At 45.7% G+C, this 26219-nt stretch overlaps 1 long non-coding RNA gene across 1 annotated transcript in view; it reads right to left on the bottom strand.

The window, feature by feature from the left end:
- Positions 1 to 26219, bottom strand: part of LOC138067609 (uncharacterized) — a 43356-nt gene that overhangs the window by 3346 nt on the left and 13791 nt on the right. Inside the window, exons 7-8 of the long non-coding RNA XR_011141795.1 lie at positions 16386 to 16513; positions 2231 to 2352 (exon numbers count right to left, since the gene is read on the bottom strand). This is a non-coding gene — a long non-coding RNA (uncharacterized lncRNA). The remainder of the gene's footprint in view (positions 1 to 2230; positions 2353 to 16385; positions 16514 to 26219) is intronic.

The following is a 26219-nucleotide window of genomic DNA, read 5'->3' as shown; positions in this document are numbered from 1 at the left end:
TTAGGACTAACCTCAGGACTCATGGCAGTTCACCTCCACCGACCAGAAGAGCTACTTTGATCACAGCCATTGACGGGTTAAGAGATTAAGACTATTGCCGTGTAGAATATAGGGGCCCCTCCCACCCCAGGAAGCTTAATTAAGCATTTAGTTGCCGCGATGTTAAGCGTACATTGTGAAATGCCTGCCCCTAACTCTGCAGACATAGAGCAGGAGTCACACTGAAAAGGTTTCATTGCCTTACTACTACGCAACATCTTCTAAATTTGGGGTGGTAGCGCACCAGGTCTCCTGGGAAGAGCAGGACCACAGATAACGTCATTAAGCTCATGAGCACTTGGCACCACTTCAACTTACTGCACCTTAAAAGTATATTTAATACCAGAATGAAGCTCTCTAAATACGTTGTGGGGTACCAAACTCTAAGGCTTTAAGAGAGTATATAACATTAGCTCTGAATCTAGCATCTGGAGGATAAAGCTCAGTTTCAGATGCAGTGGGAAGAGTTTCCCTCAGCAGCACCACCAGACGGGACTGGACCCATGAAGCTACAGCACAGCAGAAGAGCTTGAACTGCAGCAGTAAAATACGAATCTGTTCTTTTCATAAAAGCTTGTGACTTGCATTTATTTTACGTTATTTTTGTTAGGAGGCCCATTAATACTTGACTAGTCAGAAACATCAGTGATTCTTACCGCTGACACTAGACAACCTGACACTTGGCAGCCTGAGGGGTTCAACTCTTGCTCTTCTTGCTAATAAGTTTCCCATAACAAACCCAAGCCTGCTTCTGGGGCTTGTTCCCCACACACTGGCATAAAACACTAACTGTATTTCAAGCTCTTTTAAAAAGGAAGAACTGATATCCACTGTGTAAACCAAGTAGTATTTCCAATTCATATAGAAAGATGATTAAGTGAAAAGTAGGACAAGTCCTGTCTGCATATTGGCTTAGTTATACTTGATTGCGTTTGCTATGGTATGCATTTAATTTCAGACTTTACTAAGGAGGTTAATGAATGCACAGCTAATAGTGCAGCCTACTGAAGGACATAATGTCCTGGGTTCCAGCCGAACTTCTGGCAGAGCCCAGCACTCTCGTGCCAGTAAGGGAACGGTGCTGCCAGCCTCAGGAAGGCTGGCTGCTTCGAAGGTCTGCCTGCGTGGGTGGCTTAATCTTATTGTAATCCCAAGAGCCATCCCAATGGCAGCTTCCTTCTGTGCGCGGAGAACTGGATGATACTTAAAACGTGGATATCCTCCATCCTTTGGGATCCATTCAGATCCAATACACTGAGAGTAGTTATGCCGTGCTCATTCCCTCAGCTTCCCTGTTATCTTGGTGGAAACAATTAGTGAAGTATAGCACTTGATCATCAGCAAGAGACACCTAAGAGGCCTGAAAGTGTGTCCTAGGTAATCTCTCTCCTTATTAACAGTAGACTTATGCAGGCATCATCAGTGATTCATCTGTAGTTAAATGGGCAAACTATTTAATTTACAACAAGGGATTTATCTGGGAAAGCAGGAAAACAATTTCATGCCTCATTGTTTTCTGTGATCCCGTTATACCAATGGATGATGCTTCCATTATATATCAGTCAAATATGAAATGGAGCTAAGGAGCAAGGAAGGGATTGCTCTTGAACCTCTGTTTATATAAGGATGGCGAATCTGGCCCAAGGCTAGTTTCAGTGCTAAATATCCTCTTCTTTCCCTCAGCAACCTGATTATCTCTATAGACTTGTAAGCAGTTCTGTCCCCTAAGGAAGTCAGATAGACACCTCAGCTCCACACCGATGTACACACTGTACCTACAAGAGGAAATTGCAACGATAAGAACCCACAGAATGAAAGCCCTAGCTATATAATCTCAAACGATAACCTCAATGCCCCTTCCATATCATAAAGCAGCGGGGGGAAATGGAAGCAGCGCAGATAAGGAGGCACATAACAGCGGTAGAGAGTCGCGATAGCTGGCAAGCCTGCGGTACCAACAAAAAGAGGACAGCCCCAAGAGGCTCTTGGGTCCCGAGTCAAAGGTAAGGACACCTGACGTATCAAGTGGATCCACCTCAACCAACAAGCTTGATACAACTAAAATTATAAGAAGGTTGAGATTTTCAGCTGCTTCATGCCAAGTCTGTGGAGTCGCCTAGAGGGACAACAATTTATCCACGTTAAGAGGTTTGATATGCACTCGTCCAACCAAGGTCTTTGTTCTTTGTACCGTGCAAGTGGCTGCAGACAGAACGGCCCGAGTGCTTGATATTTCATCTTGAGCAATAGGGAAATGGACTGTTCACTAGAAGTTGTACAGACCTCTCGCTGAACCTCGAATGAAGCAAGGACCTGTTGAAAGAGAAGGGTTTATGACAGCGTCAGGAGAAATCAGATCCCTTGCACGAGGGGGAGCTCTGCCAGCACTCCTAGGGGGACACGGGCTGGGGAAGAGGTTTGTCAGGGTTCACGTGTGAGCATGAGCTGAACGGCACAGGAGACAAAACAAAGGCGTTTCAAGGACTACCCACTTGTTAAACATCAAAGGCTTGCTGTGGAGTGGAGGTGTGAGAGCTTTTCAGAGAAGAGGTTGTCAAGATCTTTTTATAGATGGCAATCAGCACAAAGAGGTTTCGAGCAGGTTTCTCCTCCTATACAACTATACACATAGTTCACTAGTAGAGTCAAATCGTTAGTTCTATGAGCAGCAAAATCAGTAAAGCTTCCTCTTCTTTTTTGTGTGTTACTGGATTCTTTGGAAACTAACAGAAGGTAAATCCACATTGGGAGCCTTTCTCCCCATGGGGAGCTCTTTAGGGGAGAGCTGCCTCACCTAAACCGTTCTCACAAGGCTTGGAGAAACTATTAGATTCGAGAGAAATCAGCCAACAGGTTCAAGACTCCCCGGGGGCATGACTGATCGGTTATACGAGGGTGCAAGACATCTCTTTCTTTACAAAGATCACAGTGCCAGCTGTTACGCACTGTAACGCAATGGATATCTCTCTCCTTTATATTAGTGGAAGTATTATACAACATAGTCTGTGCATCAATTAGCAGAAAACATAGCACCTAAGAATCTATTTTAGGAGACTAAAAATCCACAAGGCACCAAGCACTTTGACACTTAGGTTATCTTCGTAAGACGAACAATGCTGCAACCTTAAAATAGTTCACAAGCACTTTACTCTGCGTGTTTTTTTTCCACTGCACCCAGATACGCATCTCCTTGACAAGTATGCTACAGATACTTGAGCCCCATTTCTGTTACACAACAACCTATGCATTGAGGCTGATTCACAGCTTTACTTTGCGCTCTCCTGTCTTTGTTCATTTACCGCTGCTGCTCTTGCAGCCTGAAAAGCAAGCCCCAGTGGGTTTCAACTGGAGCGTACGAACCTCTCTGAACGCAGCCTGCTCAAAGGAGTCCATGGCCAAGCCATTTAGCAGCTGTGAGTGATAACACCACAGACACTTTGGTCTGCAGGCACAAGAAAAAAAAAGTCACACTTGCCACCCACCTCCACCCTCATCCACAGTGGCATTAAAGATGACTAAGAACAATCCAACTGTCCTTTCCAATTTGAATGAGAAGGTTTTAGTCTTCAGTGTGGGCACGGTGAAGACACAGTATCAGATTCTTTTAAGTGCAAGAGCCATTTCCATTATGAATCACAAGTTTCCTGATTCATCAGCAGTAGGGCTTTCTGTCTAAAGGGATTAAGAAGGTGACACGACTAACCTTTGATTTACTGCACCTTCCCAGTACAACTTCATACAGCCCACTTTCTGGAGTTAGTCTTCTCCTCAAAACCCGTTGAACAAGAGACCAGCTGCAGCTATTGCTGTCCCTCTCTTTAGCCTGAGACTTTGGTTCAGACAGGCTCTGAATCAGCTCCTAACCCAGGGTCTGATGACAGCAGTGGCTTACAGCTCAGTTACACAACATTACCTTCTGGGCCTTGGCAGCCACGACGGGAAAGTCCCACAGAATTCAATAGAAATCTCAGAGAGCTGATCTACAGTCCAAGATGCAAACATGACCCCCTTTCTGCAGTGGTGGCAATGTCTTCTGTTCAGCTCCATTTACTTAAGGCCCCCAAAGACATTATAAGTTCAGTTCTACAGATCATCTTCATCATGGAGGAAGGCTTACAGCAGCACACCGCCTGGATACAAGTCAGAAAAAAAAAAAAAAAAAAAAAAAGTAGTATTTCTTTATTGTAGTATGTATGAAAAGGACAACCCTGATCTTCATTTCAAATCTGCCTGTGGAGCTAGCTAGGCAGCTAAGGTTTTTTTGAACTACTTCTGTGAAATTTCAGACAGAATTTAAAATGGCTACTGTAATAGTGCCAATTGTGTGCAAGAGCTGAATTTTAGCATTAGACACAGTGGTCGGGCACAACTGTGCATCATTTGTGATGCAGTCCACTGGGAAAGCCCAACCCCACAAAGAAAACCAAGGAGTTTGGTGGCCCCACGGATGCTGCAAAAGCACTTCCAAATTAAAACATTGCACCCTTACCTAGAAGGCTGTGAGCGTTTACACTGTTTTCTGGACAAAACCAGTGACTTATCTGCCAAAGACTTATCAATCCCCTTTTCTACCTCCAATCCTCCATTTCCGGATGTTTCCTGGAAACCATGCTTTACGCCTCTCTGATCTATAGGACAACATTTTTTAAATCTGCCTGAAGCTAACAGTCTTGGCCAGGCTGACTATCGGCTACAGACGATTTCTGATCAGGATACTCTGAAAAATCCACAATGAAACAGAATAAACCTTGCAGCCGGTTCACCACTGGCAGCCAATTTCAGAAACGTCTCCAAAGCAAGCAGCAGGTCAGATAAAAACCTGACAGGTTTCCATCTCATTTGTGTGGGGCACTTCTTCCTGCAAAACCACGAAGAACATGGGAAGGACTGATATTCCATTAAAAAAAAAAAAAAGAAAAAAAAGGAAAAAATCTGAAGTTTATGTGATGGCATGGTGGTTTTACAGACATGTGGCCTAGTTATAACCACTGATGGCATTAATTTCAGTACGAGTGCAACTAGGCCCTCAGTTTCCACATGAAAGAGAAAAGTCAGTGCTACAAACCACACAAAACCACAGCCGCTCTCCCTGCCAGTAGTGGTATTTCTCAGCCTGACCCAGGTGCCATCTGGTAAATGTCAATATTCCTTCCATGAAAGGGTTTTGCAGTTGAAGACTTCAAGGCCTAGTTTATTGTACCAAGACTCATCACTGGTGTCAAGGTCATGTGAAGGAGTGATACAGGCACTATGCGGACGGGCACAGAGAACATATTCGGGCTCTGCTTCTGCTTGTGGGGGAATAGCCAGAACATCTTATGATATACCTTACCATGCCGCTTCCACTGGGGTCTGCATATGGTTAAAAACGTAGAAGCAGCCTTACTGGGACAGAGCAGAGGTTGTCTACGCCAGGAGCGAGCAGCAGCAGATGTCACTGCATACCAGCAGCATGATCTGAAGGAAGACAGTAATACACTCTTGGGCTCTCCCAACTAATGCACCTAAAATGTAGGAATTAAGTATAATTTACAAGTGTTTAAAGCAAGGACAAGCCTTTCAAAACACCTAAGGCTGATCTGAACGGAAATCTCATTGACTTTCAAGAACACTTCTGCTAAGTGCCTTAGGTGTTCCTGAAAACCCTGCCCAGAGAAACAAAGCAACGCAGGTCAGACGGGAACCTGCGGCTCAGCCCCCTGGTTTCTGCACATGACTATCTTAAACACAGCAGTTTGATATTGCAGGGTATCATGCAAAGTCTTTCCTTCGTTTCTGATGCACCTCAAATTATCACCTCAGTCTTGCAAGTTCTGCACCGAAGCACTGGCATGGACAAAGAAAAAGCCTCAAGGAGAAGCTCAGCAGCCACTGTTCCACTACAGTTCCAAAACTTTTCAAATTTACATGAGTCTAGCCTAAAAGAGGTCAGGCTACGGTTAAAGGGCTTCAGTTAAGAAGAATTGTCCACTTGCTGGTTTGGTTGGCACTTTAAGGACACAGGCAGGCAATGGGGAAGGGCAATGGAGGGTCAGCAATTCAGCCTGCCGTCAGCATTTGCTGCTGTCTCTCCACGAGAGACCTTGAATTCTTAGTCCCAGGGCGCAAGTCTGAAGTAACTTTGGTCTACCGTGCCCCTTCGGTCCTATCAAAGTGGGAAGGAACAGAAACTGCAGCCCTCGTTTGAGATGAAATGCCAGGCCGCATTTTGAGAAATGGGTCTTCAGTCATGTAAATCCTCAAATATATTTGTATTTACATACTTCTCATGAAAAGAAAATAAAGCGTTACTTGTGTAGCTATCTCAACAGATATCTGCAGATGAGCAGAGCACAGAGGTTTCAGTATCTTGCACTAAGGAAATATTAAAGAAAGGAAAACAAAATAGATGCAACAAGCAGGACTTTCCTTCATAGCCTCATCACTATTCTGTTGTTTCCAAAACCCTGCTTTAGCTCTTGCTCAGCACAGTCTAATACAGAACACGCTAGGGAAAATTTCCCTCCCTGTATTTCCGCTTTCCCTCCTCCGCTGCCGCACAGCCCCTGTGGAGAGCGGAGGATGCAACAAGCATTGCAGTGGAAGATATTCACCTTGAGCTAGAAGCCTAACACACGTTCGGCGCTGCACCAAACGCGTGCACTTTCCAACATCATGAGACTCTGGCTCCTGACCACCGGGCAGGCTCCCCAGACGCGTTAAACCCGGCAGATCTCTTTGCGCAGAGGGCTCTGCGTTCCCGGGGAGGGCACCTCGCAACTTGCTAGCGCGAAAGCCAGCGCCGCGGCCCCCGGGGCAGAGCTGCTGCGCCTGCAGTCTGGGTGGTCGCTGAGGCTGCAGGCGGCCGTACGAGGTCGGGCACCCGCGGCGCTCAGCTCTTCCTCGGCCTCAGAGCGAGCGCGTGCAGCGGTGGCTCTGCATCACAAGATGTCGTTGCTGTGCCGTTTTTGTCCCTCCGCTGGGGAACTGGGGATGGGCAGGAGGAACACACGACCTTTCCTTTTCCAGCTTCTGCGCTGCAGGCCATTTCTTCAAGAGCGCTCGGCTCCTGCTGTGACATTTACAGACAGGCTTTCAGAGGAGCCCAGCAAAAGCACACGCACGCTACTGCGGAAGCTACGGCCTGCACCGCCGCTTGCCTTCGGCTAAAATATCAGGCTCTGAGAGAGCAGCACCCACCAGGCTGCTCTTGCCTTTGCCTCTAGCTGCCCGTTGCAGCACATGAACGAGCGCTCACTTATTTTTAAGGCCTCTGCTCACCCTTCCTGCCTTGATTAGCTGTGCACTGTGCAGGGCAGCCAGAATTACCACGAGTGCAGGGTTTCCCAGAAGCTCACAGCGCACAAACACTCTTAAGCCTCTGACAGCCTGCAACTCCCTGCAAGCAACAAACGCAGCGTGGCCGTGGGGGACTTGTAGACGGGATGGTAGCCCTCGATACCTGACCCGAGTCATGCATGAACTTCGCCCTGCCTGGACTTTTCAGCAAGTGCAGCTGCTGGACAGGAGCCTTGGCCAAACACAGCAAGTGTTGAAAGACTGCTCAGATGGGACTCCCAGGCGCAGGCAGAACAGAAAGCAGCCTGTCTAGGAATAAAGATAGCCCCACTGCAGAGAGGATGAGCAGCCCTTTTCTTGTTCCTCACGCGTTCCCTTAGCTATGCATTTGGCTGCTCCTCCACCCTGTGAAGCTGAGGAAGGACCTCAACTAAGGCCTGTGAACCAAGGGACCAAGCGAGATACCCCCTGCCCTTAACATAACGCAAGGCAGGTCCTGCTCCAACACAAGCAGAAGCATTCGCTCTTCCTTTGTGGTCTTGCCACCTATACGTGCCCAATCCCGTCAGGGCGTACCACACCCCCAAAAGCTTTGACTGGGTTAACACCTTTTGGATGGCGGTGAAGCCCACCACGCCAGCTAGGCTCTGCTCAGCTTGAGAAACCTGGAAGGAAAAGAAGAGGTGCCAGCACAGTCTAGCAGCTGGCACAAGTTCAAAGAAGAGAAGACATGATTGCTGTATAGGCTTCAGCAGATCTTATAATTCACCTTAGCCACATATGACTTTCATAACCTACCTCTGGATAAAAGCTCCAGTTTTTCCATATGGTAAATTTAAAACATGGAAGTTGTATTTGGCAATGTCAAACTGGTTATGAACTCTTTCTGGGATGGAGCGATTTCAAGTCAAGCGCTGATGTAAATTGAGACAGGTTTATGCAACCTCAGTAAAAAGATACGAATCACCAGTGTTTGGCAGTGAGTGTGCTTTCAAGATCCAGTTGTTTATTGGGCTTTTCATGTATTTCAGAACAAGAGCTGCAGTGCTGAAACCACCACAGATCCAAAAATAGTTGGGATACCTACTACTCTGATTTTTCCCCCTGTAACGTTCATACTAGAATTTTGTTTTAAGAAGCACCTGGCAGATGGCATTATTTACTTTTAGAAGAACTTTTGCAGTAGCTGCACTAAAGCTCAGCAAGAATTATCTCATGAAATTGATTTCCATCATGAAAAAAATCCCATTTCCTTCTAGGAAGCTACCAGCCTTAATTCAGGCCAGGGAAGTTTTCCTGTGTGGATCTAACCCTCAGTCCTTCAACGTCAGCCCAAGGACTGACTTTATGATTGTGCTGGACTTCTGTCAAACTCACATTAAAAGGCTTTAATCAGTATTTTTTTTTAAATGCTTAAGGGGACTTCTGGGACATGGTATACAGAGCCTTCCTTCAGTGCTTTTGTGGCAGACGGTTCCCTAAGGATTTTAGATCTCGTGCCTACATTGGACAAGGTGAATAAGGCAGAGAACAACGTATGTAACCCCTCCCTGCCATTAACTCGAGATTTTTGCTGATCCTTGAGCAACAGCCTCTCCCCTGCTAGATGACGGTTTACTCCCCACCTAATCCACATTCCTGCCTCTGTCTCATCTTCCTCTCCAGGAAGCAGCCTTCCAGGAAAGTCTTGCTAAAGGAATTTAAAATACACGGGTGAAAAAGAGTGACAGCAGCAGCACAGGCGCCCATCAGCTGCCTCGGCGCTCCATCTGCTTTTGGCTCACACCTTATGCGGCTGTGAGCTCCCGGGCTGGGGACATCCCTAGCGCTGTGCTTGCACGGCACCGAGCATAGCGTATCTCTGGTTTTCGTTGGTCTGACTTGCTACCTTAATAAATAAGTTTGGATATGTTAGACTCAGAATATTCCTTCCATGTACTGAGGCACCTGCAAAGTGAACTCCTCTGCCAAACCCCCGGTGGTGCCGCAGCTCGCTAATTTGTAAAACTTGCTCATACCTGGTGAATTAAGGAGTGTGACACTTAACCATTTTCACTTGGTTTCTGGGTTTCCAGCTCCCTTGATGCAGAAAAAGAAAGATCCTTAGCCTTCGTACCTCTCCGAATCCCCAGTGAAAGGAAATAAGCATGAATTCAGTATCCTTTTTTGCAACCCACCAAAATCCTAGAGGTGCTTTACATCCTCGGACTCCCTGGAGAAACGGCGTGATATAAAACAGATCATAATCCCACCCATGGCCCAGCGTGACGAGAAAGCCAGAGTCCTTGCAGGTTCAGTATTGCATTGCTGGCAACAGCAGCCATCTCTGAAAGCTTTTTGGAAATAAATGAGTTCCCCTCACTTGCTTTGCCAGAAGCAAGGAGTTTGAGCCACATAGCAGCAAAAGCGCCTCTGCAAATCCACCCAGGCTTGCCCAGTTAAACACGGGGGGACCGTGCGGCAGTCCTGGAGGTGCTTTTTGCAAATCTCACGCAGAAATATGAAGTCACTCCTGAACACGTGTTACCATCTTCAGATCAGAAGAGAGCACATTGTAACACCACCATTTCCTATTAAGGGGTTTCACTTTACTGAATCTGGCAAACACAAATAAGCGTTTGAGAGCCGAACTAGCTCAGAGAGCTTTAGCCTTTGGATTACTTACTAACGAACTCCCCATAGCCCAGTCATTTAATCTCATTAAATTGCCAAGACACTTCCAGTTAAAGGCACGGGTCAAGCAACATGCTGCTGCTTTTCAAGACGACCTCATCAGGAAAAAGTGCATTCCTCTGTTTAAATAGACACCAGGTTTATAAATACCTGCATCATGCAGCAGCCTAAAGACTATTTTTCTCCAGCATATCACTGAAAAACCGCCAAGAGTCACCTAGAGGCATAAGCAAGCCTCATGCTTCAGTTTTTTGGATTTTTCTGCTTCTCAGGCCAGAAGCTGCCCACAAAACTTGCCTACACAGCAAAACTCTGTTCACCAGTTAATCACTCACGTTTTCCTCTGCCCTTCCACATGTAGGGACTTCAGCACACAGAATCAGGATATTTTAACATAGATTCTGGTTCAGGGAGAGACACTTAACCTTGTGACCAATATCTGAGTTAGGAGAGGAACACCATCACATCTCTTTGCAGGGGATCGTTTGGCCTCCTCAGTCCATTAGGTCAGTCCTTGTTTGGATGTTTCAGACTGGGGTGGAAAAACAACAACAAAGGAAACCACATAGGCTCCGAGAGAATACTGCACGTCTTGGCAGGGTGTTCAATCCCTATTTACAATTTACAGCTCAGACAATCGGGTTCTGCATTCAGCACCCCGAAAAAACAAGTGCGATGTGTTGCTCTGCAGTCTACCAGCATTAGACGAGTCTCTCAGTGCAGTTCCCCCCTCCCCAACCTCCTCAAAGCCACCTCTCAGAGCCCTCTGCCACAGGCAATGGGTGTCCTCAGACCCACTCCTGAAGCACTTAGCTCTTTTTTCCTGGAGTAGCAGGACCCTTCTTGCAGGGCCTGATCCAAAAGCTGCTGAAGCACTTCTTGTTGACCTCACAGGTTTTGGACTCATCCCGCAACAACCTGCACGGTCAGCAATCCTTCAGCAAGCCAGCGGGGCCGTGCGCCGAGGACAACTGATGGGAGTGAAATTTAATTTACAAAATGGATGACTGTCAGTGTAACATCCTCCTTGCTGCATCTGATTCAGACTGCAAAATGCTTCGGCAGAAAGCTAGAAGCTGCCCACAGCATAGGCTAACCCTAACTGGGCATGCGATCTCGAATCCACTTCCAGTTAATAACGCTAAAGGCTCTCATTTAACCTCCAGTCTTAGCACTTTTCCCTAAATTGGGTTTGTTTCTTCTTGCCCTGCTCTGTTGACCACAACACTGCATCACCTTTCAGAGGGAAATGGAGATAACAGATCCAGAAACACCCTTTCCTCTGTCCTTCCCGCAAAGAATCCTCTCCTCGTTCTTCAGAGCGGTCTAACTCCCTCTCTGCTCAGCGGCCTCCTTCTCCACTTCTCCTCCGTGCATGTTTTCCCAGCCAGAACTCTCCCCCAGCCAGAGGGGGTTTTCCACACCAGCTCCATCAGGGCCTGGTTTGCTCCATCAGAGGGATGGGGTGAAGAGGTGGAAAGCCCTCCCTAATCTGTTCTGGGCTGCAACCGTGCATGGCATGCCAATTCCTGGCCACGCACCTTCATTTCTCAGGTCTTCCCCAGCATTCAGTTCAGGCCAGCCACTTTGTCCCCCAAATCCACCCTGAGCCAGAAGGGACTCTTGGACCATAGTTCCTACGAGATACAATCTCATTTTGCCTAGATGCTCTTCCACCTTGGCAGATTCGTCTTCTAGCAGCCCATGGGACTCCTAGAGCCCGGAGTCAGCAAGCATTAATGCAATTACCAATGAGGACATACAACCCCAGAAGAGCAGCAGGGCTGTCAGCGTGATGGAGTCTGGGAGAACTCCATCACACAGCTCTTGAGCCAGCAGCTCTGGGCCTCCGTGAGCCACAGAAAAGTCCTCTGAGTGGTTGTATGAGCCCTGGTTAGCAACTCTCCTGCCAGGGACTGGTGCAGTCCAAGTCCTGCCCGGTGTTGGCACATTTGTCCCACTCCATAGTAAAGGAACATCTGCATCAATTGAACAGTATTTGGAGAACAGTTTATTCTCCTCGGGACTCACCAAAGATAGGATTTGTTTAAGCAGTGTAGGATTACAATACTTGGGTGAATGGATTTACAAATAGTATAAATTTACTAGCTTCAACTAAATAACCAATAAAAATATCAACTAACACTATGTCACTGTATCTAACTATATACACCGGTATTTACAGGAAGCTTCAGAAAGAACAACAATGAACCAAGGTCATAATACAATTAGGGTCCTATATGGTATGGTTGTGCCTGAGGGGAAGGAAAGGGATGAAGGGGTGAGGGTGCCCTGATCAGGCCATGCTGGGCTGGCGTGCCAATCCCCAGGAGCAAAGTACCTAGAGGTGATCCAGGCATACCGGTGGGGTGTGCTGACCCCCGGTATAGAACCGTATTTGGATACGACCCATATCTGTGATCTGGCCACACCGAGGAGGTGTGCTGCTCCCTGGGAGAAAAGCCCACATTAGTCAACTCACTACTCTGGATGGCATGTCCTGGTCCGGCATCCTGTACCAGGAGAGAGCAGAGGAGGCGTTGAAGGAGCACTGGTCTTCCAATTTGGCGCTTCTGTCCCGCAGCCTTCGGTGGGTCATAGTGGAAGTCGCTATAGTAAGGTGAGGCTACAGTCCTAAGTGACTTCACTCCATAGAGCCCATGGGCTCTAAGCGATTTTGCTCTACGTAGACTCACTCTTTCTTCTTTCTCTCCTCTCACCACATCTTCTGTCATGTCCTCGCTCCTCACACCACTGCCATCTCTGACTGCCACCGACATGGCACCAGCAGCCACCTGCGACAGCCCAGACCCAATGGTGGGCACTGTCATACGAGGCCTTTTTCCTGCTTACTGATAGGGTGGTTTTTGGATCCTCTTACGGATCGGTCCAAATCCGATTCCTTTATTGGACTGTTCCAGAGTGTTCCCTACGGTCAACAGCAGCAGCAGCTACCTGCCACGTGGGCTGCTTCTCCAGAAGCCCATCAGGATTCAGTTAACCAGCAAGGGGGGGGGGGGGGGGTCATGCAGAGGTCAGTTTTTATTGCCTTAATAGGGATTTATTCTCACATGGGCCCGTAAAACCATAACAACGTGGGAGGCTGCAGGGCTACAGGGGAACGAACCCCACTTTGTCCCACCCTGAAAACGCTGCAGTTGCTGCCTGTAGTATCAGGAGTGGTCCTCAGAGAAGAAGCACCACTGGACTCATACTGCCATTCTCCATAGCGCCTGGCCATGGAAAAGTAATGCCTGAGGCCCTTTGGGATATCACTGCAGACAGATATGCACAGCGGAGAAACATTTATACTCAGCACAATAAGGGAACTACTAAAGGACGAGATTTAATAAAAACAAGAAGTACAGCAATTTGGGGTGTCTAAGAGGAAACAGATGCGATTTTTTTGGTTACACTAACTCCAGGTTTCCATATTGATATCTCTAGTTCTCATAGTAGTCTCACCATTAAACAAAAAAACAAACAAACAAAAAAGGTCAGCAAAGTCAATATTAGCCAGGTCTGACCCAGAGACCTGCTAACCACCGATCTTACTGCCTTCAGCAGTCCTTAGATCAGGCCCCTTTTTGTTAATACTGGTGATCCAGAAGACCAGATCAGACCCCTCATCTTTAATGGTGCTTGAAAACATGGCGGCGGAAAGGTAACCTTTGTTGCTTTTCTGTCAGACTATAAGAAGGGACGCTCCAAGCCTTGTACAACATGATATCTCAATTATTTTGTACCTGGAAAAAGATGGTGACCTTTCCTGAGAACACTGGAGGGAAAAAAAAAAAAAAAAAGACTGTACTATTTGAAATTCAACACTAGCCCCACCACTGCCAAAAGAAGATTCCTTATTCTTAAGGAATACACACTGCCTCACGAAAAAGTAATAGTAATGAAAAGTAATATGAAGAATTTTGTGGTGGAGAGTCATAAGAACACAAAGCCTTTCCACAGCTGTGGAAATCCCAAACCTCAGCAGCCCAGTTCAAGTCTCTGGGCACTGTGCCACCACTATCAAGAAGATCAGGTTTCTTGAGAATAACTAGCCTTGCTCTATTGTGCAAAGGAGGAGGGCAGCAGGCTTCACACGTACCTCACCATCAGGCATTCACATGGCCCATCTTCCTTGGAGGCTCTGTATGGGTCCCCTCATGCAGGCATCATGGGGAAGAAAGTTTTGGTGGCTCTGCTTCAGTACCAATTACTGTAGAATAGAGCTCTAAGAGCCACGAGACTCAGCAGTAATAGCTGAAGACCAGCAACCCACCAGGTCCCCAAATATAACGCAGTTCTCCTGCTCCAGAGTGGTTGCCGTTGTCAGAAAAGGGAAGGCATCTATGCCCATGGAGGTAAGTACTTCTGTCTCTCCTACCCAGACTGGAGCAGCACTGAAAGAGTCAGCCGCCGATTCAAAAGTGAGAGCTTTTCTAGACCCAGCCACTAGCACGTCTCCAAGAGCTATGTTGCATGAACGTGACGCGTGGAAGGCAGAAATAGAGCTGAGTCTCTGCTAACAGGAACCCACCCTCTCCACTGACTGAAAAACATGCCAGGGACTGAATGCACAAAAGAGGAAAACAGATGAACTGCCCATGCCTGAAATGATTCCCAGTCTCAGTGGAAATAAGAAACAAGGGAAGGGTTGTTTTCTCAAAAGTCAACGACCACCACCTTCTCTCCACTGACCTGCTTGGGCAGTAGCTTCTCAAATTGCTGGCCAAGGCAGCTACAGCTTTGGAAACGAACAGAAAGCAGTCTTTTTTCTGATGTGTTGCAGCCTTAACAGGTCAAAACCAGGTCCCTCCCCGCTGCAGATCAGCAGCTGCGTGAAGCCTGTGGAAGGGATTTCCCCAAAGACCTCCATGCACCACCTTGGACTGGTGTACAGCTGCTTGTCCTCCACTGAGAGGAGCAGTGGGAAGTGCTTTTCCGATTCGGTCATTCAGCTTGAACGTTAACTTCATGTTAAGAGAGGAAAGAAACAAGCCCCCCACCCCGATTTGTAGCAGCAGTCTTTGCTTCATTAAGAAGGAAAAACATAAACATCTAAATTCACCGCAGGCATTTCCATTAACCAGGATAGGATCTGAATTTAGATTCGGAACCAGGACAACATCACTTTCAAATAGCTCTGCGCAGATACTAATCTTTCTCAGAGCTGTTATCCTATATGGAACACCATACATTGCGGAAATGAAGAGAAAATAAAGAACAGTCAAGAATAAATTAAAGCAAGATTGAGCACATCTTTCTCAAAGATATGCTCTAGCCTAGCCACAAGTTTTTTGGCTCCATGCAGGAAACACTGAGTAAATTTTTATGTCCTGCGTTATATAGGAGGTGAAACAAGTTAAACATATGGTGTTGCTCTGGCCTAACAAGACATAATCTACGTATAACCTTGTACCAGTGCGGGTCTGCTGTCAGTTGCGAGCGAATCCCTATGTATCGGCTGTCAAGTTTCTCGGATGTGGATCTGTCCCTTCCAGTTACATATTTAGTGCAACAAATGGAAATAAAAGTGCAAAAAAGTCATGGCTGTTGCAGATCCTTCTCAAAAGTGGGGGGGGGGGGGGGGGAAGTCAATAGCTGGCTTTAAAAAAAATAAAAAATGGTTGGAAGTGAGATATAGAAGCTGCTGCTATTGTGTCCAGCTCCTGCCCCAAGCCTCAGCAGCATTCATTTTTATGGGATGTCACCAGTTATTTAAGTAAAACTGCTTGAAAAGGACTTAGCACAAGGAGGGCCATATGAGGTTTAGCACAGAAAATGGTTTGGACTCATCACTAGTTCAAAATACACTGTAAAAGTGTTTGTGATGAGATTACCTTCAAATTCCAGTGAGCTGTGTGCCTGCAGTACTTTCTTATTTACAACTTTCAAATATTCATGTGAAAGGATTTTTTGTGCAAGTATTTGATGCCAGAATCTGACCATTTTGTCTGCACACAGTGTTTGGATGAAAGAGAAATATATTGAAACTCATAAGTCTTACTAACACTATATTACTTAGTTTAGTAAGTGCTGATCAGTCAAACTTGGAGGGAAAATAGCGGAAAAAAGGAGGAATTTGGAGACTGCTCACAAAAATTATTTAGACATGGAAAGACTTCCATAAGGAGATAGACACTGGATCTCTTTTAGTATAGTTAGAGAAGAAATTAATAGCCTGAGAGGGATATGTAAGTGATCAATACAGGGGAACTTCGCTACCTGCACTGAAATAAAAAACATTATTGCCCTTCTCTCTTTTTTCCTCCCCCTTCAGGAGGTGGCAACTAATGTGAACCACCATTTGAGTCCACATCTTAGCACAGTACCCATATTTCTCAAAAACATGAAATTTCAGGGAACCTGACTATGTAGGACCCTTCTCAATACCTCACCTTTATGAAATCAGCTTTATCCTTTTAGGGTAAGGCAGACAAAAAACGTTGGCCTAAGGAGTTTCCACCCAAACGGGAGCGTTTCAGGGCAGTGAGACATCTGAAAGAGGCAGTTCAACCAATCGCATCTGCAGAAGAACAAACAAACAAACAAAAAAAGGGGAGAGAAAGTCTGTGAAGACCCAGATAGCAGAGGCACAAAGGGAACAGAAAGGTACCTCTTGACTGAGGCATCACCCATGGATGTGAGACTGCGGCTGCAGCTGTCACCTCTCCCTGGCAGGTCCAGCCAAGCATCCCCAAGGGCAGAGCTTTTGGGATGAGCATGTTTCACTCCTGCAGTACTCTGGGGTGCTCGGCATCCGTCCTGCAGCTGACCTGGGGGACAGGGGGGAGGAAGGAGCAGTCACTAATTCACAAATTGCTGTAAGCTTGCTTGCCTTGTTTGCTTTACTTCACATTAGCACCTGCTATTTCTGGTCATCCAAGACAGCTAACTAGATGGACCTTTAGTCTGATCTTAAGTGCTTGTGCCCAAGGAATAAAGGGAAAAAGCACAGCTTTGCCACACCAGCTTCCAGGTCCAGGACCATTTAAACAAGGTCTAGCAGTGGGGGTAAACATTTTCCCTCGACACATGTCTCTACAGCAAGCAACTTCTATCAGTGAGTTGTTAAAAGTCCTTGGTCCATTGTTCAGCAGTCTGGGATTGGATTTAGTTCATTAAAAATACTTAATGGCATGTTAATGCCCCTTAATTGTATTCATTGCACTGGTTTTGCAGTGATTTTTTTTTCCCCTTGATTCACAAAGATGGGATTAAGTGCTAATGTATTGCAGGCTGCTGAAACATATAACCTGCGGTCATGATTTTAAACACATGTAGAGGTGCTAATTGCATTCAGTTGACACAGCTGTAGACAGGAAGATCATTTTTCACACCTTATCAGCACTGGTGAGGTGTTAACTGCATTCAGAAGACACCACTGCTGTTACAAAGGTGATTTCTTGCACTTCATCAAAGCTTAACACATGCTTAGCAATGCGGCTAGCCAAAAATATCATACCATCAGAGTTAATGAGGTGCTTGCATGTTTTTAATAAATGAGCATTGTAAAAATTGTTATTCTTTATAAAAAAATGGTGAAAAACTCCTGCAAATGCCACATTTTTCAGTTATTGCAATTTCTGAGTGTGCCACCAATGCCTTCTAGGGAATGGATGCCAAACCTGATCACGTGCAATTGTCCATTTGTGAACTACAGAGAGTCTTGCAATATGGTGGAGCAAGTAAAATAGCCCCTCTCCAGCGGCAGAGCCTGCAAGGACAAATTCAGTGGCATCTGAAAATTCTGCTGCTCAGGTTCCGTTTCTCACGTCATCCCAAAATCAACACGAGGTTGTTCACAACAGCAAGTGATAACACGATTACTCACCCTTTGCAGTCGGGAGACCATGTACTACAGTCCTAACACCCTGTCCAGTTCTGAGCAGAAGGACACACTTCTGCATAAACCTGAAGTGTGCCATGTTAGCACCACCAGCAGAACATCTAGTGCTGGGCAGCAGAACCTTAGCTAAAGAGGTGGCGCTCCAGATTAATGTGTACACACGTTTGGATGATTTGCCAGTATGCATATCAAGCTCAGGTTTTTTTCCAGTTGTGCCATTAAACAGTACCCCAGCCAGGCAAGTGAAAGGTAGATTCTGTGGTCAACCTGAGCTGTAGTCACAGCACTGAGCACAGTGGAGATTTACCCACCATGGAGGCAGTAACTTCACGAGAAGCTATTTAAAGTCAAAGGGGGGGGGGGGGGGGAAAGAGTCTCCTACCCTGAAAATATCCACTTTCTGGGCTTGCCTTGAATGACATGCTAGTACAATGCTAACAAGAAGCAGAAATTTTCATTAATAGAAACATGAATATTCCCCTACATTACCTCCAAAATCCTTGAGCAAATAAAGCTAAGCTGAAGACACAAAGGTAGATTTGCAAAGCAAATTTATCCCAGCAATACACACACACACCACTCCCAGAGAGAAGTGAAGAAAATCTGACCAAGCAGAGCGAGCAACCAAGCAGAGCAGATTGACTGACTGGCATTGAGGGACTAGAACTGAACAGCACTGATCTGGTATAAAAATTGCAGCTTCCAGCCACAGCTCATGTCTTTTTTTTTTTTTTTTTTTTGCTCTGTAAGACTTCCTCAAGATCTCCTTGCAGAGACAGTCAGTATTTGTCTTGATTTTTTTTTTTTTTTAAAGCACCACTTGCCCCAGCAGCTCCAGGTATGAGGACCACTACGTGGTGACAGAGGTGTCCTCCCTCCCACTGAGGCCACGTCTCTCTCCCTTCTCAAACTCCAGAAGCTGGGGACTCTCCTGCTCCGTGGATGCTTACAGAAGGCAGGGTTTTGTGATGGGAAGGAGGAGAACAGAAAAGCACATCTTTGAGCTACAGCAAAATACCTGACTGACCCAACCTAGCTTTCCCTACACACAATAATACAAGCCTCACTGATCAAGCCTGACTGATGTTAAAAGGTGGCTGCCTATATATATATATATTTAAAAAAAAAAAAAAACACAACTGACCTACTGTAGATGATGGGCCAGCCCCAAATCACACCAATAACCACTGAAAACTAGCACATGGGATGAGTTGCTTGCTCATAGTACCATTTTGTGTCCCTCTTTCCAACACTCCCTATTCGTTCTGGCTCCTCCCAAGACAGGTCAGCATCGAGCCACTTTCCAGTCCTCCCAAAGCCGCACCAGTGTACTTCCAAATAGCAAAAAAAACAAAAAAACCCCACCACACACACAACTAGAAGCTCCCACCTTTCAAGCTGCTCCAGGTGACCTCCCCTGCACCAGCCTTGCATGCCTCATCTGATGAAAGGTTGTCTCAGGAGCTGGCTGGGGATAGCCAAAGCTGAACCGATTAATCCCAGGGCTCCCAGTGTAATGTGTCACCTGGCAGACAACGTAATTACCTCCAAGTGCATTAGCCGGTTTAACCATCTCGCAGCACAGCCGAAGCACTCGGGGAAGTGCTGCAGCGCAGCCACCGTGCAGAGGACTGTTAGCAGCTCTCAGGGGAGCAGGCTCCTTTGCAGGCCTCACGCCTGCCGCTGCACACGAGCCTCCCAGCCTTTCAGCAGGGGAATAGGGGCAGATTTACATACGGGAAAGCAGAAATGGGGGGAGCCTGCATTTCACCAAAGCCACGCAGCTGACCCGTTTGAGAGAAACCAAATCTCAGTTTTAACAGCCCGTCAGAATGTCCCAAGCTCTACAATCACCTTTGCAAAAAAATACAAAGTTAGAGCTCCCAATGGTTTTCCCCCCACCCCCTTCTCCATGGGGAGTTCCCAACTGGAGCAGGTAGCTGTCATCAGCAGTTTCAGTGTTTCTGTCCACCAAGGTATCTGTTCTGTATAGCCCTCTGCTTTACATGTTATCTTAATCCCATACAATGTAGAACAAGTGGTTCCAAAGACAGTTCGTTAATAGAGGTTTAAGTGTGGCCATGTTATCAGGTAGATCAACATTTTTGGTTGTTTAGTGCATTAAGTAGCTATATGAGCTCTGTTCTGTAACGTAAATTGACATCATCCTAAAGCACCATTCAAGGTCACACCTTCTTAGGGAAACCTGTTTCTTGCTAGGTACTTCTGGTGTGGTGAAGCCCGGCTCCTACCGTGTTCGTGACTCTCCCATTCAGATGCAGATTGAAAGATGTTGTCAGCCCAGGAAAGAGCGGGGAAGCTCGTCTCTGAGCCTACCCACATCAAGATACGTCTTGTGGCTGCTAATTTCTTCAGTGCTGTGGGAGAAGTTACGCTCACGAGGAACCAATGACTAATGAGCTCTGACAGCTAGAAAGGTTTCCTCATATCCTGAAAAGAAAGCTAATTTTTTTATTGGACGGTTTTCACACCTCTCAGCATCCAGCCCAGGAGGACCTTCATCTCCACGTGCTCTTCTATGCTCTCTTAGCTGATGTTACATCGGCTGCCCAAGTGCAAAGAAAGCTGCGTTTCCCCCCGAGCAGGCTCTCTTCTCTTCACTCACTGGGCTGCTAACAGCCCTGCACCGCCAGAGAAGAGGTATATTCTCTGGCTGGGGTAAGAGGCTTGAGTTCAGGAAATACGTGTTCAATTCCTGCCACTAACACAGGAGAGCTCTGCATTTTTGGGACAGCCACCTAATTTGGCTATGTTTCTTTCCCCAGCTGTACAATGGGAGTAAAACTATTATTTCCTCAATTATCTTTACCTATTTAGAGTCTAAAATATTTCTGAAGCACCTGTATGCTGCCTGGCCAATCTGACCTCTTTGTGATAATTAATCAGGTCATCTCAGGCATAGCCACGTCCCTGACTTTACTTGAGGTCTGTCAGCATTTCTTAATACAAATAACAACTAGCAACAAGGGGGGAGTTGAGGATTCTTCCTCGAGGGGAAAAAACCCAGCCCTGCTGACTGCAAGACAAAATTTACTGCAATACGAAGGGATCACCATGGAAACCTCTTTATTTTATTTCAGCCAGTCTTTCTGTGCTGTCACTAATATCATCACCCTCTCGCTAGCCATAAAGGAAGGATTCCCAACAAGGTCTGTAATTCTCACTGGCTAGCCACCTGCCAAAAAGAGGTTTTTCTCCAGGAAAACTGTTCCCGCTAGTCACTCTCCTCTCCAGAAGTGGCACGGACAACTCACAGCATACAGAATAAGTTACGGCCTCTGTGTCTCATTGCTCCTTGAGCTCAGTTGTCTTGGGACTCGCAAGGTCCTCGTTTCGGACTTTGGCCGATCCATACTGAAGCCTCTGCAGGGGCTGCTGCTTCTGGAGAAGCTACATCTCCTTGTATAAATCCTTACCAAAAGGCAAGCACAGACTGGTTGTGGTTCCCTGCTTCTAGACACGCAGCAGTTTCAAACTCTGTATCTTAAAACGAGAAGAGGTTCAGTTTTTGAAAGATCATCACAATCCCGGTTACAGAGGGAGTTAAATAAGTCAGCCCTTTTAGGCACTTAGTTATGTCACATCTCCATTTCTATTTACTGTTGCCAGTAAAAAGACTTCAGGACAGTGGTTTGGGGGGGGAAAAAAAAAACAACAACAACAAAAATCAACTTTGTCTGCAGGAAGCGAGACAGCTTTGTGAGGTCCTATTTTCCTTTGTGGGTGCTCAGGAGCTTGTAAGAGATTCACATCCTTTTAAGTGGAGCACAAACTCTGCTGGCAAAGCCTCCTGTTTTGGAGAAGACATTGGCCTCTCCCCGTTTAGTCATGGAGAAGCATAAGTATCCATTTGCAAATGAACATAGTGCCAGACTGTCTAATGTCCCTGAACCCTGTAAGGTGGATAGTTAATGACTGCTTCCACTTTGCAGGATACCCACATTCACCTATAGTAAGTGCCATTCTGCGTAGACGTCTCCTGTAGCTCCAGTTTATTGCATTAGCTGTAAGAGAGCTCGCAGATCTCAGTGACCTGTTTTGCCCCAGAAAACACAATTGCCTAAAGCAAGGACGGGTTCATCAGAAAGTGCAGCATTTCAGGAGCAAAAAGGCCTCAATTGCAAATATCTCCATGCCTGCCTTTGTAAAATTGCCTCGCTTCTAATTACTTCATGCCAAGAAATAGCCTACAACATATCAGAGCAAGCAAAGTCCTGAGGAGAACTTGCCTACTGACAAAGCCCTTGGATAAGTTCAAAGAACAGCAGCTTCTAAAGAAGTTTCATCTAGTCTTTCAGGCAAGGAAAACACTATTTGCAAACCCTACAAGTTCTCCAGTAAGGTTATGGCAGAGAGGGAGAGGAAGTACAACTCAGACGTGGCCTAGGGCAAAAGAAACTGAAGTCTAGAGTACCTACACAGTGGCACATCTATCCTAAACTAGGCAGAAAAATGGCACCAAAAACAAAACAAAAAACAGCTGTAGATGCACAGCCATTGCGAGGTGTGTACACACTCTGATCAAAAGTCATAAGGCAAACAAACTAGAAGAATCAAAACTTTCTGAAATGCTCTGGAAAACCAGTAGATTTTCAGTTAATTTTTTATTTTCCAAAATAAATGATAGTAGACACATTTTAAATGAACAAATCTGTAATTAAGCTTATGTTCTTCTGAACTTCATGGTAGATTGCCCCCAAAGGACAATCCTCACTAACCATGCCTATAAAAACATAACTGAAGCAATAGCATCAGCAGATGGGCCAGCACGACTACATACATTGCAACGATACTCATATTTCAGATGTACAGGAGGTGTTTCAGTTTGTATTTGCTAAATAGCAATTTAATAGCCAAACTTTTTATGAAGAATTAGGCACCAGAGTTTGCAAGACAGAAACGTCCACCCACTGAATGAATAAATTTAGTCATCGTCATTCCCTACCAGCTCCTCTTCGGAGGATTTACAGCATACAACCTGGGGCATTTTTAGGTCTGCTTTCTTAATAAGCTCATTTCTCAGCATAAGCACTGGAGAGGTAGGATGCTGCTACCTCTTGTCACCAGAAGCATGTCCTGGGCCCATCTGGGCTGCCCTGCCGGAGAGCTCAGCACAAGCACAGGCCGCAGGGAAAGGTGCAGCCTTGGGACTGCTGCAGAAAGAGCAGTGGAAGGGACAGACAAATAAAACAGAAAATGGTGAGGTATTTCAGGAAACTCCTTAGATTTGCCACTTCTCTTCCACCACTTCCGCATGGTGGTTTTAGGATGCTCCATTTGTCTTCTACTCCTGGTCTTTCTCGTTTACTTAAAGCGTGAGCTCTTCAGAGCAGAGACCATCTCCCATCCTAATTTGGTATTATGTCTAACGCTGGAACACACTGTTCTTAGTCAAGGCCATTCAGTACTTCAGCAATGTAAATAACAAGATCGCAAGTCTATTTTTGACATGATGTTATTGCAAAGGAAATTCAAGAATCATTTCCCCTATAAAGCACTGTTAAATACTTCAGACAAGAGATGATATCATCCCACACAGCAAACACATCTGTGGAAAGAGTTCCCACAGATAAGCCTTAAAAATTTGGCAGGTGTAGGCTTATCAGAAGATCAGGTGGAGTGCTCTTCATCAAAACCCTTCTTTTCAATAGAATAAAGGGTTTGGGACTAAAAATATTAACAAATCCTTTTTCACAAGAGGGCAAAACAAGCCTTCAGATACTTGGTCGCTTTGCAAAACCTGCAAATTTCACCTTGGAAATGTTGCTTTGTTTCAGGAAAAAGTTTCCCTTATAGAATTTTGTATTTTTATGAAATTTTGATAATTTTCTCTATATATTATAATTTACTGCGGTACTGCTATATTGAAATTTATAATGCAGGAACTATAGCAATGAAAAAAGAGAGTACTGCAAAACATGGGCCAGCGCAATCCTTCAGAAGATACTGATGTAAATTTGGATCAACATATCTAGAAAAGCCTTAAAAGAATATTTCTCTTTGACTCCTCAGTCTAATATGTGCTAAGTGTTTTTCAGGTGCATCAATCATTGCGCTATAGAGCCTTCAGTAGGAGAAATCAGTTAGCAAGGAATAAAGCCGTAGTATGCACTTACTTATACCACGGATTTATAATACTGTTACTATAACCTTATTTTGCAATAGGTTTCTTTCTGCCTCAGCAAAGGTATGTAAAGTAGTTTAGTAGGCAACAACTTGAGGATAAAAATCTACAATAAGACAATCCATCATAAAAATAAAATATAAAAGAGTTCTAAAATCAGTAAAAATTGCATATATTCATGAACTCTTCACCCCCCCCTTTTTTTTTTTTTTTTTTTTTAAGATGGAGAAGTAGCAGGAATGTTGTTTGTTAAATATTTTAAAAAGTTTAAGTTATGCCATGCTGGTTAATCTATCAGCAATACAGATGATATTAATATTAATAATTATTCTTCAAAAATTTAACTAGTTAATCAATAATTAATGGAGATCTTAATATTTATTAATCATTTTATCACTTTTGTCCAAGTTGGCCAGTTCTTCCATCTGTCTAGCTGCACTGTGCTGAGCTACCGCAACACAGTTGAACAGGAGCCCAACGTGATGCATTTTGTGAGTGCAGGTGCAGAACACAAAGCCTCACATCTCACTCCAAGGTCCCAAGTCGCAGAAGCGTTCAACTGCGCTCTTGGCTTTAAGAGCGCGAGGAGCGCACCGACGGCAGCAGAGCCGCCTTCCCGCGCTGGACGCGCCAGCTCCGTCCAGTTCCCGCTACAGCTTTTCGAAATCGTCTCTCTGCTTTTACCAACGGGAAAAATCTGCCCGAAACGTTATTTCCGCAGCCGAACGCAAAAGGGTCACAGCCTCATACGATGGTGCGTTCACAAGTTTGGCGGGGAGCGTGGAAACACCGCGTATCCCTGTCAGACGTGCCATTACTTTTAGTCTCGACTCTGCTGTCTCCATCTGTTCGTTTAAGGGCCACTCCTGAGATAACACAGCTGAAAGCTCTTCAAGGGAGGCTTGGGTGGAGTGCTTTCTGAAGGTACCTTTAATGCAAGGCTGCATTCACCTCTTTGCCTCTTTCTGCCTTTCCCTCTCCTCACGCTTTGCAAACATCGCAGCGAAGATCAGAGTCTGCAATTTGGTTGCTTTCCCTGCTGAAAGGTGGGCCAACTGGTTTAGTTTCCCAGCTAAATTTATCTCAGGTAGTTATTACAAGAGATGTGGACTAGGAGGGGGAAATTTGGCAGGCTGCTTGTACTTTCTTACAAAAAAGACAGACAGAAAGAAAAAGGCGGATCACCAAGCACGTTAGGCCAGGGAGAGCGTGAGAAAAGCTAACTACGTCTCATCTTTTTTCCAGAGCTACCCCCTCCCACCCTTCATACAGCCTTCCCGTTACCGCCAGACCGACCACCAGAAGCAAATTTGGCAATCCAACACCCACCAGGTGGATCTAGATATTGCCTGGGAAATACTCAAAATGTAGTAAGGGTAAAAAACTAATAAAATGGTGTCCAGGCTATAAATTGCCTCTCACTTAGGAGATAACCATCTAATCACCTCACCTCTACTACTAACCACCCCACCCCTCAACTCTACATGCGCCCACTGCATTTTCCCTCAGCTAGCCTGATGCACATCCAATTAGACATGGAACAGTTGTACCCAGCTTGCATTTAACACTGAAATTTGCTGTTTCTACTCTGCGCTTGTGTGACCTAAAGCTTCTGTTTCCTCCTGCTGGCCGCAGTAGTTTATATAATATATTAGTTAGTGCTTACAGACCTTGTCCCACCTGTATCTTTAAACCATCACAGTCACACTACTATCATGGGGACTTGTGCCTTGAAGTTATAAAGGTGCCTGTCTGGTGCTATAACACTCACTTCTCTTCGCTTCTGGAGGCATCGCCCCTCAGGCGTCTTCATTTACCCGTGGGGTTTTCTTAATACCACGTCAGCCAGGATACATCTGAGACCCACTGCCAAGGACTTTGCAGGCACCTTGAGCTGAGCTGTTGATAGCTCCCATCTTTCCTCGCAGCAGGTGAAGCTGTGGTCCCTCCAGGAAAGGCTAAGAACACTTTTCCTGCCAAAAATCAGTCTTTTCTCAGTAAAAGGTCATGGGCTAGACAGAGACAGCCAGGCACAGACTACTGGGGAAAGACAGAAAGAAAGGAAGGAAGGGAAGAATTATAATATTGTGCAACCAGGTAGGAGACGTTCACTTAGAAGGTAGCAAAAGCATTAGAGAGGACAGATGCCATCTCATTAAATTTTGTCAGAGTCAAGAGCTGTCAATCAAGTGAAAGATGGTCAGTCGGAGATCACCTACAGTCAACAACAGACAATAT

This window comes from Struthio camelus, chromosome 6 (assembly GCF_040807025.1).
Source record: "Struthio camelus isolate bStrCam1 chromosome 6, bStrCam1.hap1, whole genome shotgun sequence".
NCBI lineage: Eukaryota > Metazoa > Chordata > Aves > Struthioniformes > Struthionidae > Struthio > Struthio camelus.
Note: the sequence above shows the minus strand (reverse complement) of the source record. Positions and strands in the feature narration are given on the sequence as shown.